The following is a 20,478-nucleotide window of genomic DNA, read 5'->3' on the forward strand; positions in this document are numbered from 1 at the left end:
AAGGACTACAACTCCCAACTCTTTAAGGACTACAAATCCCAACTCTGCTAGTACTACAATTCCCAACTCTTCAAGGACACACACTGTTGTTGAACAGCCACTTGTAGTCCAAAGGCAGACTCGGTAAAAGGACTACAACTCCCAACTCTTCAAGGACACACTGTTGTTGAACAGCCACTTGTAGTCCAAACGCAGACTCGGTAAAAGGACTACAACTCCCAACTCTTTAAGGACACACACTGTTGTTGAACAGTCACTTGTAGTCCAAAGGCAGACTCGCTAAAAGGACTACAACTCCCAAGTCTTTAAGGACTACAACTCCCAACTCTTCAAGGACACACACTGTTGTTGAACAGCCACTTGTAGTCCAAAGGCAGACTCGCTAAAAGGACTACAACTCCCAACTCTTCAAGGACACACACTGTTGTTGAACAGCCACTTGTAGTCTAAACTCGCTAAAAGGACTACAACTCCCAACTCTTCAAGGACACACACTGTTGTTGAACAGCCACTTGTAGTCCAAAGGCAGACTCGGTAAAAAGGACTACAACTCTCAACTCTATAAGGACTACAACTCCCAACTCTTTAAGGACTACAACTCCCAACTCTTCAAGGACACACACTGTTGTTGAACAGCCACTTGTAGTCCAAAGGCAGACTCGGTAAAAGGACTCCAACTCCCAACTCTTTAAGGACTACAACTCCCAACTCTTCAAGGACACACACTGTTGTTGAACAGCCACTTGTAGTCCAAAGGCAGACTCGGTAAAAAGGACTACAACTCCCAACTCTTAAAGGACTACAACTCCCAACTCTTCAAGGACACACACTGTTGTTAAACAGCCACTTGTAGTCCAAAGGCAGACTCTCTAAAAGGACTACAACTCCCAGCTCTTCAAGGACACACACTGTTGTTGAACAGCCACTTGTAGTCCAAAGGCAGACTCGGTAAAAGGACTACAACTCCCAACTCCTTAAGGACTACAACTCCCAACTCTATAAGGACTACAACTCCCAACTCTTCAAGCACTACAACTCCCAACTCTTCTAGTACTACAATTCCCAACTCTTCAAGGACACACACTGTTGTTGAACAGCCACTTGTAGTCCAAAGGCAGACTCGGTAAAAGGACTCCAACTCCCAACTCTCTAAGGACTACAACTCCCAACTCTTCAAGGACACACACTGTTGTTGAACAGCCACTTGTAGTCCAAAGGCAGACTCGGTAAAAAGGACTACAACTCCCAACTCTTAAAGGACTACAACTCCCAACTCTTCAAGGACACACACTGTTGTTAAACAGCCACTTGTAGTCCAAAGGCAGACTCTCTAAAAGGACTACAACTCCCAGCTCTTCAAGGACACACACTGTTGTTGAACAGCCACTTGTAGTCCAAAGGCAGACTCGGTAAAAGGACTACAACTCCCAACTCCTTAAGGACTACAACTCCCAACTCTATAAGGACTACAACTCCCAACTCTTCAAGCACTACAACTCCCAACTCTTCAAGGACACACACTGTTGTTGAACAGCCACTTGTAGTCCAAAAGGCAGACTCGGTAAAAGGACTACAACTCCCAACTCTTTAAGGACTACAACTCCCAACTCTTCTAGTACTACAATTCCCAACTCTTCAAGGACACACACTGTTGTTGAACAGCCACTTGTAGTCCAAAGGCAGACTCGGTAAAAGGACTCCAACTCCCAACTCTTTAAGGACTACAACTCCCAACTCTTCAAGGACACACACTGTTGTTGAACAGCCACTTGTAGTCCAAAGGCAGACTCAGTAAAAGGACTACAACTCCCAATTCTTCAAGGACACACACTGTTGTTGAACAGCCACTTGTAGTCCAAAGGCAGACTCGGTAAAAGGACTACAACTCCCAACTCCTTAAGGACTACAACTCCCAACTCTATAAGGACTACAACTCCCAACTCTTCAAGGACACACACTGTTGTTGAACAGCCACTTGTAGTCCAAAAGGCAGACTCGGTAAAAGGACTACAACTCCCAGCTCTTCAAGGACACACACTGTTGTTGAACAGCCACTTGTAGTCCAAAAGGCAGACTCGGTAAAAGGACTACAACTCCCAACTCTTCAAGGACACACACTGTTGTTGAACAGCCACTTGTAGTCCAAAAGGCAGACTCGGTAAAAGGACTACAACTCCCAACTCTTTAAGGACACACACTGTTGTTGAACAGCCACTTGTAGTCTAAACTCGCTAAAAGGACTACAACTCCCAACTCTTCAAGGACACACACTGTTGTTGAACAGCCACTTGTAGTCCAAAGGCAGACTCGGTAAAAAGGACTACAACTCTCAACTCTATAAGGACTACAACTCCCAACTCTTTAAGGACTACAACTCCCAACTCTTCAAGGACACACACTGTTGTTGAACAGCCACTTGTAGTCCAAAGGCAGACTCGGTAAAAGGACTCCAACTCCCAACTCTTTAAGGACTACAACTCCCAACTCTTCAAGGACACACACTGTTGTTGAACAGCCACTTGTAGTCCAAAGGCAGACTCGGTAAAAAGGACTACAACTCCCAACTCTTAAAGGACTACAACTCCCAACTCTTCAAGGACACACACTGTTGTTAAACAGCCACTTGTAGTCCAAAGGCAGACTCTCTAAAAGGACTACAACTCCCAGCTCTTCAAGGACACACACTGTTGTTGAACAGCCACTTGTAGTCCAAAGGCAGACTCGGTAAAAGGACTACAACTCCCAACTCCTTAAGGACTACAACTCCCAACTCTATAAGGACTACAACTCCCAACTCTTCAAGCACTACAACTCCCAACTCTTCTAGTACTACAATTCCCAACTCTTCAAGGACACACACTGTTGTTGAACAGCCACTTGTAGTCCAAAGGCAGACTCGGTAAAAGGACTCCAACTCCCAACTCTCTAAGGACTACAACTCCCAACTCTTCAAGGACACACACTGTTGTTGAACAGCCACTTGTAGTCCAAAGGCAGACTCGGTAAAAAGGACTACAACTCCCAACTCTTAAAGGACTACAACTCCCAACTCTTCAAGGACACACACTGTTGTTAAACAGCCACTTGTAGTCCAAAGGCAGACTCTCTAAAAGGACTACAACTCCCAGCTCTTCAAGGACACACACTGTTGTTGAACAGCCACTTGTAGTCCAAAGGCAGACTCGGTAAAAGGACTACAACTCCCAACTCCTTAAGGACTACAACTCCCAACTCTATAAGGACTACAACTCCCAACTCTTCAAGCACTACAACTCCCAACTCTTCAAGGACACACACTGTTGTTGAACAGCCACTTGTAGTCCAAAAGGCAGACTCGGTAAAAGGACTACAACTCCCAACTCTTTAAGGACTACAACTCCCAACTCTTCTAGTACTACAATTCCCAACTCTTCAAGGACACACACTGTTGTTGAACAGCCACTTGTAGTCCAAAGGCAGACTCGGTAAAAGGACTCCAACTCCCAACTCTTTAAGGACTACAACTCCCAACTCTTCAAGGACACACACTGTTGTTGAACAGCCACTTGTAGTCCAAAGGCAGACTCAGTAAAAGGACTACAACTCCCAATTCTTCAAGGACACACACTGTTGTTGAACAGCCACTTGTAGTCCAAAGGCAGACTCGGTAAAAGGACTACAACTCCCAACTCCTTAAGGACTACAACTCCCAACTCTATAAGGACTACAACTCCCAACTCTTCAAGGACACACACTGTTGTTGAACAGCCACTTGTAGTCCAAAAGGCAGACTCGGTAAAAGGACTACAACTCCCAGCTCTTCAAGGACACACACTGTTGTTGAACAGCCACTTGTAGTCCAAAAGGCAGACTCGGTAAAAGGACTACAACTCCCAACTCTTCAAGGACACACACTGTTGTTGAACAGCCACTTGTAGTCCAAAAGGCAGACTCGGTAAAAGGACTACAACTCCCAACTCTTCAAGGACACACACTGTTGTTGAACAGCCACTTGTAGTCCAAAAGGCAGACTCGGTAAAAGGACTACAACTCCCAACTCTTTAAGGACACACACTGTTGTTGAACAGCCACTTGTAGTCTAAACTCGCTAAAAGGACTACAACTCCCAACTCTTCAAGGACACACACTGTTGTTGAACAGCCACTTGTAGTCCAAAGGCAGACTCGGTAAAAAGGACTACAACTCTCAACTCTATAAGGACTACAACTCCCAACTCTTTAAGGACTACAACTCCCAACTCTTCAAGGACACACACTGTTGTTGAACAGCCACTTGTAGTCCAAAGGCAGACTCGGTAAAAGGACTCCAACTCCCAACTCTTTAAGGACTACAACTCCCAACTCTTCAAGGACACACACTGTTGTTGAACAGCCACTTGTAGTCCAAAGGCAGACTCGGTAAAAAGGACTACAACTCCCAACTCTTAAAGGACTACAACTCCCAACTCTTCAAGGACACACACTGTTGTTAAACAGCCACTTGTAGTCCAAAGGCAGACTCTCTAAAAGGACTACAACTCCCAGCTCTTCAAGGACACACACTGTTGTTGAACAGCCACTTGTAGTCCAAAGGCAGACTCGGTAAAAGGACTCCAACTCCCAACTCTCTAAGGACTACAACTCCCAACTCTTCAAGGACACACACTGTTGTTGAACAGCCACTTGTAGTCCAAAGGCAGACTCGGTAAAAAGGACTACAACTCCCAACTCTTAAAGGACTACAACTCCCAACTCTTCAAGGACACACACTGTTGTTAAACAGCCACTTGTAGTCCAAAGGCAGACTCTCTAAAAGGACTACAACTCCCAGCTCTTCAAGGACACACACTGTTGTTGAACAGCCACTTGTAGTCCAAAGGCAGACTCGGTAAAAGGACTACAACTCCCAACTCCTTAAGGACTACAACTCCCAACTCTATAAGGACTACAACTCCCAACTCTTCAAGCACTACAACTCCCAACTCTTCAAGGACACACACTGTTGTTGAACAGCCACTTGTAGTCCAAAAGGCAGACTCGGTAAAAGGACTACAACTCCCAACTCTTTAAGGACTACAACTCCCAACTCTTCTAGTACTACAATTCCCAACTCTTCAAGGACACACACTGTTGTTGAACAGCCACTTGTAGTCCAAAGGCAGACTCGGTAAAAGGACTCCAACTCCCAACTCTTTAAGGACTACAACTCCCAACTCTTCAAGGACACACACTGTTGTTGAACAGCCACTTGTAGTCCAAAGGCAGACTCAGTAAAAGGACTACAACTCCCAATTCTTCAAGGACACACACTGTTGTTGAACAGCCACTTGTAGTCCAAAGGCAGACTCGGTAAAAGGACTACAACTCCCAACTCCTTAAGGACTACAACTCCCAACTCTATAAGGACTACAACTCCCAACTCTTCAAGCACTACAACTCCCAACTCTTCAAGGACACACACTGTTGTTGAACAGCCACTTGTAGTCCAAAAGGCAGACTCGGTAAAAGGACTACAACTCCCAACTCTTTAAGGACTACAACTCCCAACTCTTCTAGTACTACAATTCCCAACTCTTCAAGGACACACACTGTTGTTGAACAGCCACTTGTAGTCCAAAGGCAGACTCGGTAAAAGGACTCCAACTCCCAACTCTTTAAGGACTACAACTCCCAACTCTTCAAGGACACACACTGTTGTTGAACAGCCACTTGTAGTCCAAAGGCAGACTCAGTAAAAGGACTACAACTCCCAATTCTTCAAGGACACACACTGTTGTTGAACAGCCACTTGTAGTCCAAAGGCAGACTCGGTAAAAGGACTACAACTCCCAACTCCTTAAGGACTACAACTCCCAACTCTATAAGGACTACAACTCCCAACTCTTCAAGGACACACACTGTTGTTGAACAGCCACTTGTAGTCCAAAAGGCAGACTCGGTAAAAGGACTACAACTCCCAGCTCTTCAAGGACACACACTGTTGTTGAACAGCCACTTGTAGTCCAAAAGGCAGACTCGGTAAAAGGACTACAACTCCCAACTCTTCAAGGACACACACTGTTGTTGAACAGCCACTTGTAGTCCAAAAGGCAGACTCGGTAAAAGGACTACAACTCCCAACTCTTCAAGGACACACACTGTTGTTGAACAGCCACTTGTAGTCCAAAAGGCAGACTCGGTAAAAGGACTACAACTCCCAACTCTTTAAGGACACACACTGTTGTTGAACAGCCACTTGTAGTCTAAACTCGCTAAAAGGACTACAACTCCCAACTCTTCAAGGACACACACTGTTGTTGAACAGCCACTTGTAGTCCAAAGGCAGACTCGGTAAAAAGGACTACAACTCTCAACTCTATAAGGACTACAACTCCCAACTCTTTAAGGACTACAACTCCCAACTCTTCAAGGACACACACTGTTGTTGAACAGCCACTTGTAGTCCAAAGGCAGACTCGGTAAAAGGACTCCAACTCCCAACTCTTTAAGGACTACAACTCCCAACTCTTCAAGGACACACACTGTTGTTGAACAGCCACTTGTAGTCCAAAGGCAGACTCGGTAAAAAGGACTACAACTCCCAACTCTTAAAGGACTACAACTCCCAACTCTTCAAGGACACACACTGTTGTTAAACAGCCACTTGTAGTCCAAAGGCAGACTCTCTAAAAGGACTACAACTCCCAGCTCTTCAAGGACACACACTGTTGTTGAACAGCCACTTGTAGTCCAAAGGCAGACTCGGTAAAAGGACTACAACTCCCAACTCCTTAAGGACTACAACTCCCAACTCTATAAGGACTACAACTCCCAACTCTTCAAGCACTACAACTCCCAACTCTTCTAGTACTACAATTCCCAACTCTTCAAGGACACACACTGTTGTTGAACAGCCACTTGTAGTCCAAAGGCAGACTCGGTAAAAGGACTCCAACTCCCAACTCTCTAAGGACTACAACTCCCAACTCTTCAAGGACACACACTGTTGTTGAACAGCCACTTGTAGTCCAAAGGCAGACTCGGTAAAAAGGACTACAACTCCCAACTCTTAAAGGACTACAACTCCCAACTCTTCAAGGACACACACTGTTGTTAAACAGCCACTTGTAGTCCAAAGGCAGACTCTCTAAAAGGACTACAACTCCCAGCTCTTCAAGGACACACACTGTTGTTGAACAGCCACTTGTAGTCCAAAGGCAGACTCGGTAAAAGGACTACAACTCCCAACTCCTTAAGGACTACAACTCCCAACTCTATAAGGACTACAACTCCCAACTCTTCAAGCACTACAACTCCCAACTCTTCAAGGACACACACTGTTGTTGAACAGCCACTTGTAGTCCAAAAGGCAGACTCGGTAAAAGGACTACAACTCCCAACTCTTTAAGGACTACAACTCCCAACTCTTCTAGTACTACAATTCCCAACTCTTCAAGGACACACACTGTTGTTGAACAGCCACTTGTAGTCCAAAGGCAGACTCGGTAAAAGGACTCCAACTCCCAACTCTTTAAGGACTACAACTCCCAACTCTTCAAGGACACACACTGTTGTTGAACAGCCACTTGTAGTCCAAAGGCAGACTCAGTAAAAGGACTACAACTCCCAATTCTTCAAGGACACACACTGTTGTTGAACAGCCACTTGTAGTCCAAAGGCAGACTCGGTAAAAGGACTACAACTCCCAACTCCTTAAGGACTACAACTCCCAACTCTATAAGGACTACAACTCCCAACTCTTCAAGCACTACAACTCCCAACTCTTCAAGGACACACACTGTTGTTGAACAGCCACTTGTAGTCCAAAAGGCAGACTCGGTAAAAGGACTACAACTCCCAACTCTTTAAGGACTACAACTCCCAACTCTTCTAGTACTACAATTCCCAACTCTTCAAGGACACACACTGTTGTTGAACAGCCACTTGTAGTCCAAAGGCAGACTCGGTAAAAGGACTCCAACTCCCAACTCTTTAAGGACTACAACTCCCAACTCTTCAAGGACACACACTGTTGTTGAACAGCCACTTGTAGTCCAAAAGGCAGACTCGGTAAAAGGACTACAACTCCCAGCTCTTCAAGGACACACACTGTTGTTGAACAGCCACTTGTAGTCCAAAAGGCAGACTCGGTAAAAGGACTACAACTCCCAACTCTTCAAGGACACACACTGTTGTTGAACAGCCACTTGTAGTCCAAAAGGCAGACTCGGTAAAAGGACTACAACTCCCAACTCTTCAAGGACACACACTGTTGTTGAACAGCCACTTGTAGTCCAACGCAGACTCGCTAAAAGGACTACAACTCCCAACTCTTTAAGGACTACAATTCCCAACTCTTCAAGGACACACACTGTTGTTGAACAGCCACTTGTAGTCCAAAGGCAGACTGGCTAAAAGGACTACAACTCCCAACTCTTCAAGGACACACACTGTTGTTGAACAGCCACTTGTAGTCCAACGCAGACTCGCTAAAAGGACTACAACTCCCAACTCTTTAAGGACTACAATTCCCAACTCTTCAAGGACACACACTGTTGTTGAACAGCCACTTGTAGTCCAAAGGCAGACTGGCTAAAAGGACTACAACTCCCAACTCTTCAAGGACACACACTGTTGTTGAACAGCCACTTGTAGTCCAAAGGCAGACTCAGTAAAAGGACTACAACTCCCAATTCTTCAAGGACACACACTGTTGTTGAACAGCCACTTGTAGTCCAAAGGCAGACTCGGTAAAAGGACTACAACTCCCAACTCCTTAAGGACTACAACTCCCAACTCTATAAGGACTACAACTCCCAACTCTTCAAGCACTACAACTCCCAACTCTTCAAGGACACACACTGTTGTTGAACAGCCACTTGTAGTCCAAAAGGCAGACTCGGTAAAAGGACTACAACTCCCAACTCTTTAAGGACTACAACTCCCAACTCTTCTAGTACTACAATTCCCAACTCTTCAAGGACACACACTGTTGTTGAACAGCCACTTGTAGTCCAAAGGCAGACTCGGTAAAAGGACTCCAACTCCCAACTCTTTAAGGACTACAACTCCCAACTCTTCAAGGACACACACTGTTGTTGAACAGCCACTTGTAGTCCAAAGGCAGACTCAGTAAAAGGACTACAACTCCCAATTCTTCAAGGACACACACTGTTGTTGAACAGCCACTTGTAGTCCAAAGGCAGACTCGGTAAAAGGACTACAACTCCCAACTCCTTAAGGACTACAACTCCCAACTCTATAAGGACTACAACTCCCAACTCTTCAAGGACACACACTGTTGTTGAACAGCCACTTGTAGTCCAAAAGGCAGACTCGGTAAAAGGACTACAACTCCCAGCTCTTCAAGGACACACACTGTTGTTGAACAGCCACTTGTAGTCCAAAAGGCAGACTCGGTAAAAGGACTACAACTCCCAACTCTTCAAGGACACACACTGTTGTTGAACAGCCACTTGTAGTCCAAAAGGCAGACTCGGTAAAAGGACTACAACTCCCAACTCTTCAAGGACACACACTGTTGTTGAACAGCCACTTGTAGTCCAAAAGGCAGACTCGGTAAAAGGACTACAACTCCCAACTCTTTAAGGACACACACTGTTGTTGAACAGCCACTTGTAGTCTAAACTCGCTAAAAGGACTACAACTCCCAACTCTTCAAGGACACACACTGTTGTTGAACAGCCACTTGTAGTCCAAAGGCAGACTCGGTAAAAAGGACTACAACTCTCAACTCTATAAGGACTACAACTCCCAACTCTTTAAGGACTACAACTCCCAACTCTTCAAGGACACACACTGTTGTTGAACAGCCACTTGTAGTCCAAAGGCAGACTCGGTAAAAGGACTCCAACTCCCAACTCTTTAAGGACTACAACTCCCAACTCTTCAAGGACACACACTGTTGTTGAACAGCCACTTGTAGTCCAAAGGCAGACTCGGTAAAAAGGACTACAACTCCCAACTCTTAAAGGACTACAACTCCCAACTCTTCAAGGACACACACTGTTGTTAAACAGCCACTTGTAGTCCAAAGGCAGACTCTCTAAAAGGACTACAACTCCCAGCTCTTCAAGGACACACACTGTTGTTGAACAGCCACTTGTAGTCCAAAGGCAGACTCGGTAAAAGGACTCCAACTCCCAACTCTCTAAGGACTACAACTCCCAACTCTTCAAGGACACACACTGTTGTTGAACAGCCACTTGTAGTCCAAAGGCAGACTCGGTAAAAAGGACTACAACTCCCAACTCTTAAAGGACTACAACTCCCAACTCTTCAAGGACACACACTGTTGTTAAACAGCCACTTGTAGTCCAAAGGCAGACTCTCTAAAAGGACTACAACTCCCAGCTCTTCAAGGACACACACTGTTGTTGAACAGCCACTTGTAGTCCAAAGGCAGACTCGGTAAAAGGACTACAACTCCCAACTCCTTAAGGACTACAACTCCCAACTCTATAAGGACTACAACTCCCAACTCTTCAAGCACTACAACTCCCAACTCTTCAAGGACACACACTGTTGTTGAACAGCCACTTGTAGTCCAAAAGGCAGACTCGGTAAAAGGACTACAACTCCCAACTCTTTAAGGACTACAACTCCCAACTCTTCTAGTACTACAATTCCCAACTCTTCAAGGACACACACTGTTGTTGAACAGCCACTTGTAGTCCAAAGGCAGACTCGGTAAAAGGACTCCAACTCCCAACTCTTTAAGGACTACAACTCCCAACTCTTCAAGGACACACACTGTTGTTGAACAGCCACTTGTAGTCCAAAGGCAGACTCAGTAAAAGGACTACAACTCCCAATTCTTCAAGGACACACACTGTTGTTGAACAGCCACTTGTAGTCCAAAGGCAGACTCGGTAAAAGGACTACAACTCCCAACTCCTTAAGGACTACAACTCCCAACTCTATAAGGACTACAACTCCCAACTCTTCAAGGACACACACTGTTGTTGAACAGCCACTTGTAGTCCAAAAGGCAGACTCGGTAAAAGGACTACAACTCCCAACTCTTTAAGGACTACAACTCCCAACTCTTCTAGTACTACAATTCCCAACTCTTCAAGGACACACACTGTTGTTGAACAGCCACTTGTAGTCCAAAGGCAGACTCGGTAAAAGGACTCCAACTCCCAACTCTTTAAGGACTACAACTCCCAACTCTTCAAGGACACACACTGTTGTTGAACAGCCACTTGTAGTCCAAAGGCAGACTCAGTAAAAGGACTACAACTCCCAATTCTTCAAGGACACACACTGTTGTTGAACAGCCACTTGTAGTCCAAAGGCAGACTCGGTAAAAGGACTACAACTCCCAACTCCTTAAGGACTACAACTCCCAACTCTATAAGGACTACAACTCCCAACTCTTCAAGGACACACACTGTTGTTGAACAGCCACTTGTAGTCCAAAAGGCAGACTCGGTAAAAGGACTACAACTCCCAGCTCTTCAAGGACACACACTGTTGTTGAACAGCCACTTGTAGTCCAAAAGGCAGACTCGGTAAAAGGACTACAACTCCCAACTCTTCAAGGACACACACTGTTGTTGAACAGCCACTTGTAGTCCAAAAGGCAGACTCGGTAAAAGGACTACAACTCCCAACTCTTCAAGGACACACACTGTTGTTGAACAGCCACTTGTAGTCCAAAAGGCAGACTCGGTAAAAGGACTACAACTCCCAACTCTTTAAGGACACACACTGTTGTTGAACAGCCACTTGTAGTCTAAACTCGCTAAAAGGACTACAACTCCCAACTCTTCAAGGACACACACTGTTGTTGAACAGCCACTTGTAGTCCAAAGGCAGACTCGGTAAAAAGGACTACAACTCTCAACTCTATAAGGACTACAACTCCCAACTCTTTAAGGACTACAACTCCCAACTCTTCAAGGACACACACTGTTGTTGAACAGCCACTTGTAGTCCAAAGGCAGACTCGGTAAAAGGACTCCAACTCCCAACTCTTTAAGGACTACAACTCCCAACTCTTCAAGGACACACACTGTTGTTGAACAGCCACTTGTAGTCCAAAGGCAGACTCGGTAAAAAGGACTACAACTCCCAACTCTTAAAGGACTACAACTCCCAACTCTTCAAGGACACACACTGTTGTTAAACAGCCACTTGTAGTCCAAAGGCAGACTCTCTAAAAGGACTACAACTCCCAGCTCTTCAAGGACACACACTGTTGTTGAACAGCCACTTGTAGTCCAAAGGCAGACTCGGTAAAAGGACTACAACTCCCAACTCCTTAAGGACTACAACTCCCAACTCTATAAGGACTACAACTCCCAACTCTTCAAGCACTACAACTCCCAACTCTTCTAGTACTACAATTCCCAACTCTTCAAGGACACACACTGTTGTTGAACAGCCACTTGTAGTCCAAAGGCAGACTCGGTAAAAGGACTCCAACTCCCAACTCTCTAAGGACTACAACTCCCAACTCTTCAAGGACACACACTGTTGTTGAACAGCCACTTGTAGTCCAAAGGCAGACTCGGTAAAAAGGACTACAACTCCCAACTCTTAAAGGACTACAACTCCCAACTCTTCAAGGACACACACTGTTGTTAAACAGCCACTTGTAGTCCAAAGGCAGACTCTCTAAAAGGACTACAACTCCCAGCTCTTCAAGGACACACACTGTTGTTGAACAGCCACTTGTAGTCCAAAGGCAGACTCGGTAAAAGGACTACAACTCCCAACTCCTTAAGGACTACAACTCCCAACTCTATAAGGACTACAACTCCCAACTCTTCAAGCACTACAACTCCCAACTCTTCAAGGACACACACTGTTGTTGAACAGCCACTTGTAGTCCAAAAGGCAGACTCGGTAAAAGGACTACAACTCCCAACTCTTTAAGGACTACAACTCCCAACTCTTCTAGTACTACAATTCCCAACTCTTCAAGGACACACACTGTTGTTGAACAGCCACTTGTAGTCCAAAGGCAGACTCGGTAAAAGGACTCCAACTCCCAACTCTTTAAGGACTACAACTCCCAACTCTTCAAGGACACACACTGTTGTTGAACAGCCACTTGTAGTCCAAAGGCAGACTCAGTAAAAGGACTACAACTCCCAATTCTTCAAGGACACACACTGTTGTTGAACAGCCACTTGTAGTCCAAAGGCAGACTCGGTAAAAGGACTACAACTCCCAACTCCTTAAGGACTACAACTCCCAACTCTATAAGGACTACAACTCCCAACTCTTCAAGCACTACAACTCCCAACTCTTCAAGGACACACACTGTTGTTGAACAGCCACTTGTAGTCCAAAAGGCAGACTCGGTAAAAGGACTACAACTCCCAACTCTTTAAGGACTACAACTCCCAACTCTTCTAGTACTACAATTCCCAACTCTTCAAGGACACACACTGTTGTTGAACAGCCACTTGTAGTCCAAAGGCAGACTCGGTAAAAGGACTCCAACTCCCAACTCTTTAAGGACTACAACTCCCAACTCTTCAAGGACACACACTGTTGTTGAACAGCCACTTGTAGTCCAAAGGCAGACTCAGTAAAAGGACTACAACTCCCAATTCTTCAAGGACACACACTGTTGTTGAACAGCCACTTGTAGTCCAAAGGCAGACTCGGTAAAAGGACTACAACTCCCAACTCCTTAAGGACTACAACTCCCAACTCTATAAGGACTACAACTCCCAACTCTTCAAGGACACACACTGTTGTTGAACAGCCACTTGTAGTCCAAAAGGCAGACTCGGTAAAAGGACTACAACTCCCAGCTCTTCAAGGACACACACTGTTGTTGAACAGCCACTTGTAGTCCAAAAGGCAGACTCGGTAAAAGGACTACAACTCCCAACTCTTCAAGGACACACACTGTTGTTGAACAGCCACTTGTAGTCCAAAAGGCAGACTCGGTAAAAGGACTACAACTCCCAACTCTTCAAGGACACACACTGTTGTTGAACAGCCACTTGTAGTCCAAAAGGCAGACTCGGTAAAAGGACTACAACTCCCAACTCTTTAAGGACACACACTGTTGTTGAACAGCCACTTGTAGTCCAAAGACAGACTCGCTAATAGGACTACAACTCCCAACCCTTCAAGCAGGCCCGGCCCTAACCAATCTGGCGCCCTAGGCAAGATTTTAGGTGGCGCCCCCCCACATCGGCAGTGAAGTGTATATACTCACAAGAACCCAAATAGCTTTGTCTTTGACCTTTTTTTTTTTACTTACAACTATACCTAATATATAAAGGGGTGGAAAAGTGACTATTACCTGCAGGGCAAACATTAGCTAACCAGAAGGCAATAACAATGTAAACAAAAAACACCTGCTTAAAAGATCTAATACAAACATTTATATGCACGTACAACACTTAGAACTTTTAGCATATCAGTATGTGGAATTAAATGATGGAATGGATGTTGTAACAAATAATATTTCTATTAAATAGGCTTTACTTTGCATTTTAAGTAACGTGGGATTATTTTTTGTATTTAGAAATAATAGTACCAACTTTTTTTTTTCTTTTTTTTTTCCAACATTTGTGGCACTGGCGTGGCGCCCCCTGATGGACGGCGCCCTTAGCATTTGCCTATACGGCCTATGCCACGGGCCGGCCCTGCTTTGACACAAAACGTTGGCAAAGCATGGCTGTTGTTGAACAGCCACTTGTAGTTTAAAGGCAGACTCGCTAAAAGGACTACAACTCCCAACTCTTCAAGGACACACACTGTTGTTGAACAGCCACTTGTAGTCCAAAGGCAGACTCGCTAAAAGGACTACAACTCCCAACTCTTCAAGGACACACACTGTTGTTGAACAGCCACTTGTAGTTTAAAAGCAGACTCGCTAAAAGGACTACAACTCCCAACTCTTCAAGGACACACACTGTTGTTGAACAGCCACTTGTAGTCCAAAGGCACACTCGCTAAAAGGACTACAACTCCCAACTCTTCAAGGACACACACTGTTGTTGAACAGCCACTTGTAGTCCAAAGGCAGACTCGGAAAAAGGACTACAACTCCCAACTCTTTAAGGACTACAACTCCCAACTCTTCAAGGACACACACTGTTGTTGAACAGCCACTTGTAGTCCAAAGGCAGACTCGCTAAAAGGACTACAACTCCCAACTCTTCAAGGACACACTGTTGTTGAACAGCCACTTGTAGTCCAAAGGCAGACTCGCTAAAAGGACTACAACTCCCAACTCTTCAAGGACACACACTGTTGTTGAACAGCCACTTGTAGTTTAAAAGCAGACTCGCTAAAAGGACTACAACTCCCAACTCTTCAAGGACACACACTGTTGTTGAACAGCCACTTGTAGTCCAAAGGCACACTCGCTAAAAGGACTACAACTCCCAACTCTTCAAGGACACACACTGTTGTTGAACAGCCACTTGTAGTCCAAAGGCAGACTCGGAAAAAGGACTACAACTCCCAACTCTTTAAGGACTACAACTCCCAACTCTTCAAGGACACACACTGTTGTTGAACAGCCACTTGTAGTCCAAAGGCAGACTCGCTAAAAGGACTACAACTCCCAACTCTTCAAGGACACACTGTTGTTGAACAGCCACTTGTAGTCCAAAGGCAGACTCGCTAAAAGGACTACAACTCCCAACTCTTCAAGGACACACACTGTTGTTAAACAGCCACTTGTAGTCCAAAGGCAGACTCGCTAAAAGGACTACAACTCCCAGCTCTTCAAGGACAGTGAAGCGCACGAGCCTCCCGCTACAGCAGCAGCAGCTGGTGCAGCCGAGCGAGTCACTTTGTAGCAGCCGGGAGAAAAGCACCGAGAAAAAGTCCAAACAAAGCGGGCGAAACGTGCTGATGCTTGGATTCGGCGTCAGCGGCGTTTGCGCTGACTGGTTAAAGTTCTCCTAACCGGCCTTTTTTTTTTTTTTTTTTTCCTACCAAAAAAAAAAAAAAAAGAGGGCTTTTCCCCTCAAAGTTACGCCGTAGCGGAGTCGTCTCGGTCAGGATGTCGGACTGAGACAAAGAGGTCTGCGGGCATCGCCGTCGCGGCGGTAAGTGGCACGTTTGATAAACTTCACTTTTTACACTTTGTTCTTTCAAACCGCAACTCGGCCGTGTTCGAGTCGTGCTGCTTTGTAAGATAACAACGCGGTGTTTTATTCATTTCTGTAGTCTTTTAACTTGAGTAGCTTCTCATGATGCTAACATGTTGGAAATAGCTACTAATGAGAACATAGTTCCGTCCGTCACTGCTTATAAGTCCGCTTTTTACTTCAACTACACATTTAAATTCCCCAGCACAGGAAATGGCAAAAATATAGTTTTTATCGGAAATAAATACATACAAAAATTATAGTAAAATGTCACCAATATTTATCCGAAATTACGGTGGCCGATAAACACAAACGCAACACTTTTTATTATTTTAAATATTTTTTTTATTTTAATTGAACAACAAACATACATTTATAACTCACACAAAAAGTCAAGGCACTTTCAACATCAAGGAAAGAAATCAAAAGCAAATGCAGAGAGTAATAATACAAAAAAATATGAAAAACAAAAAAACAAAAAGGGCTACCTATCCATCCATTTTTTACCGCTTGTCCCTTTTAGGGTGGCGGGGGGTGCTGGAGCCTTTTTCAGCTGCATTCGAGCGGAAGGCGGGGTACACCCTGGACAAGTCGCCAACACAGATCACAGATAGACAGACAACATTCACGCTCTTTTATTACGTTTATTTTTAAGTGTTTTTTATTTTGTATTGAACAACAAACATACATTTATAACTCACACAAAAAGTCAAGGCACTTTCAACATCAAGGAAAGAAATCAAAAGCAAATGCAGAGAGTAATAATACTAAAAAATATGAAGAAAAAAAAGACAAAAAGGGCTACTTATCCATCCATTTTTTACCGCTTGTCCCTTTTGGGGTGGCGGGGGGTGCTGGAGCCTTTTTCAGCTGCATTCGAGCGGAAGGCGGGGTACACCCTGGACAAGTCGCCAACACAGATCACAGATAGACAGACAACATTCACACTCTTTTATTACGTTTATTAGGGCCCGCATGGCCCATTGTAAAAGGAATCCCAACGGGAGTCCTTTTGCAATGGGACATAAGGACCTATTGAATTTGTAAGGTTTTATTATTATTCTTTATTATTATTATACCGACCGCCTCTTTGAGCTGTAATTTGACTCACCATATTTGACCCACACATCAGGACCTGCGAAAATTGCCTTTTAATAAAAAAAACGAACCACAAAACTCAAAATTGCGCTCTAGCGCCCCCTAGAAAAAAAAAACCTAGACTGCCTGTAACTCCCACTAGAAAGGTCGGAGAGACATTAAACAAAAACCTTTATGTAGGTCTGACTTAGACCTAGTTTTTAAATGTTGTTTAAACATACATTTATAACTCACACAAAAAGTCAAGGCACTTTCAACATCAAGGAAAGAAATCAAAAGCAAATGCAGAAATTACTAAAATACTAAAAAATACTAAAAAAATATGAAAAAAAAGACAAAAAAGGCTACCTATCCATCCACCGCTTGTCCCTTTTGGGGTGGCGGGAGGGGTGCTGGAGCCTATCTCAGCTGCATTCGGGTGGAAGGCGGGGTACACCCTGGACAAGTCGCCACCTCATCGCAGGGCCAACACAGATAGACAGACAACATTCACACTCTTTCATTACGTTTATTTTTAAATGTTTTTATTTTGTATTGAACAACAAACATACATTTATAACTCACACAAAAGTTCAACATCAAGGAAAGAAAACAAAAGCAAATGCAGAGAGTAATAATACTAAAAAATACGAAAAAAATCTGAAAAAAAAAAGACAATAAGGGCTACCTATCCATCCATTTCCTACCGCTTGTCCCTTTGGGGGTGGGGGGGGGGTGCCGGAGCCTATCTCAGCTGCATTCGGGCGGAAGGCGGCGTACACCCTGGACAAGTCGCCAACACAGATAGACAGATACCATTCACACTCTTTTATTATGTTTATTTTTAAATGTTTTTATTTTGTATTGAACAACAAACATACATTTATAACTCACACAAAAAGTCAAGGCACTTTCAACATCAAGGAAAGAAATCAAAAGCAAATGCAGAGAGTAATAATACTAAAAAATATGAAAAAAAAGACAAAAAGGGCTACCTATCCATCCATTTTTACCGCTTGTCCCTTTTGGGGTGGCGGGAGGGGTGCTGGAGCCTTTTTCAGCTGCATTCGAGCGGAAGGCGGGGTACACCCTGGACAAGTCGCTAACACAGATCACAGATAGACAGACAACATTCACACTCTTTTATTACGTTTGTTTTTAAATGTTTTTATTTTGTATTGAACAACAAACATACATTTATAACTCACACAAAAAGTCAAGGCACTTTCAACATCAAGGAAAGAAATCAAAAGCAAATGCAGAGAGTAATAATACTAACAAATATGAAAAAACAAAAGACAAAAAGGGCTACCTATCCATCCATTTTTTACCGCTTGTCCCTTTTGGGGTGGCGGGGGTGTGCTGGAGCCTTTTTCAGCTGCATTCGAGCGGAAGGCGGCGTACACCCTGGACAAGTCGCCAACACAGATCACAGATAGACAGACAACATTCACACTCTTTTATTACATTTATTAGGGCCCGCATGGCCCATTGTAAAAGGAATCCCAACGGGAGTCCTTTTGCAATGGGACATAAGGACCTATTGAATTTGTAAGGTTTTATTATTATTCTTTATTATTATTATACCGACCGCCTCTTTGAGCTGTAATTTGACTCACCATATTTGACCCACACATCAGGACCTGCGAAAATTGCCTTTTAATAAAAAAACCGAACCACAAAACTCAAAATTGCGCTCTAGCGCCCCCTAGAAAAAAAAAAAACTAGACTGCCTGTAACTCCCACTAGAAAGGTCGGAGAGACATTAAACAAAAACCTTTATGTAGGTCTGACTTAGACCTAGTTTTTAAATGTTGTTTAAACATACATTTATAACTCACACAAAAAGTCAAGGCACTTTCAACATCAAGGAAATAAATCAAAAGCAAATGCAGAAATTACTAAAATACTAAAAAAATATGAAAAACAAGACAAAAAAGGCTACCTATCCATCCACCGCTTGTCCCTTTTGGGGTGGCGGGAGGGGTGCCGGAGCCTATCTCAGCTGCATTCGGGCAGAAGGTGGTTTAGACCCTGGACAAGTCGCCACCTCATCGCAGGGCCAACACAGATAAGACAGACAACATTCACACTCTTTTATTATGTTTATTTTTAAATGTTTTTATTTTGTATTGAACAACAAACATACATTTATAACTCACACAAAAAGTCAAGGCACTTTCAACATCAAGGAAAGAAATCAAAAGCAAATGCAGAGAGTAATAATACTAAAAAATACGAAAAAAATCTGAAAAAAAAAAGACAATAAGGGCTACCTATCCATCCATTTCCTACCGCTTGTCCCTTTGGGGGTGGGGGGGGGTGCCGGAGCCTATCTCAGCTGCATTCGGGCGGAAGGCGGCGTACACCCTGGACAAGTCGCCAACACAGATAGACAGATACCATTCACACTCTTTTATTATGTTTATTTTTAAATGTTTTTATTTTGTATTGAACAACAAACATACATTTATAACTCACACAAAAAGTCAAGGCACTTTCAACATCAAGGAAAGAAATCAAAAAGCAAATGCAGAGAGTAATAATACTAACAAATATGAAAAAAATAAGACAAAAAGGGCTACCTATCCATCCATTTTCTACCGCTTGTCCCTTTTGGGGTGGCGGGAGGGGGGGGGTTGCTGGAGCCTATCTCAGCTGCATTCGGGCAGAAGGCGGTTTAGACCCTGGACAAGTCGCCACCTCATCGCAGGGCCAACACAGATAAGACAGACAACATTCACACTCTTTTATTATGTTTGTTTTTAAATGTATTTATTTTGTATTGAACAACAAACATACATTTATAACTCACACAAAAAGTCAAGGCACTTTCAACATCAAGGAAAGAAATCAAAAGCAAATGTAGAGAGTAATAATACTAAAAAATACTAAAAAAATATGGAAAAAAAAGACAAAAAGGGCTACCTATCCATCCATTTTCTACCGCTTGTCCCTTTTTTGGGGGGGGGGGGGGGGGGGCTGGAGCCTATCTCAGCTGCATTCGGGCAAAAGGTGGGGTACACCCTGGACAAGTCGCCAACACAGATAGACAGACAACATTCACACTTTTATTACGTTTATTTTTAAATGTTTTTATTTTGTATTTAACGACAAACATACATTTATAACTCACACAAAAAGTCAAGGCACTTTCAACATCAAGGAAAGAAATCAAAAGCAAATGCAGAGAGTAATAATACTAAAAAATATGAAAAAAAAGACAAAAAGGGCTACCTATCCATCCATTTTTTTTACCGCTTTTCCCTTTTGGGGTGGCGGGGGGTGCTGGAGCCTTTTTCAGCTGCATTCGAGCGGAAGGCTGCGTACACCCTGGACAAGTC

General features: G+C 43.9%; 1 protein-coding gene across 1 annotated transcript in view; it reads left to right on the top strand.

Moving 5' to 3' along the window:
- The first annotated feature begins 15,725 nt into the window (after positions 1 to 15,725).
- Positions 15,726 to 20,478, top strand: part of ccnjl (cyclin J-like) — a 116,293-nt gene continuing 111,540 nt past the window's right edge. Inside the window, exon 1 of the mRNA XM_061930425.2 lies at positions 15,726 to 16,015. The gene's annotated coding sequence lies outside the window, so the exon portion shown is untranslated. The remainder of the gene's footprint in view (positions 16,016 to 20,478) is intronic.

The sequence above is a fragment of the Nerophis lumbriciformis genome, linkage group LG36 (genome assembly GCF_033978685.3).
Source record: "Nerophis lumbriciformis linkage group LG36, RoL_Nlum_v2.1, whole genome shotgun sequence".
Lineage (NCBI taxonomy): Eukaryota > Metazoa > Chordata > Actinopteri > Syngnathiformes > Syngnathidae > Nerophis > Nerophis lumbriciformis.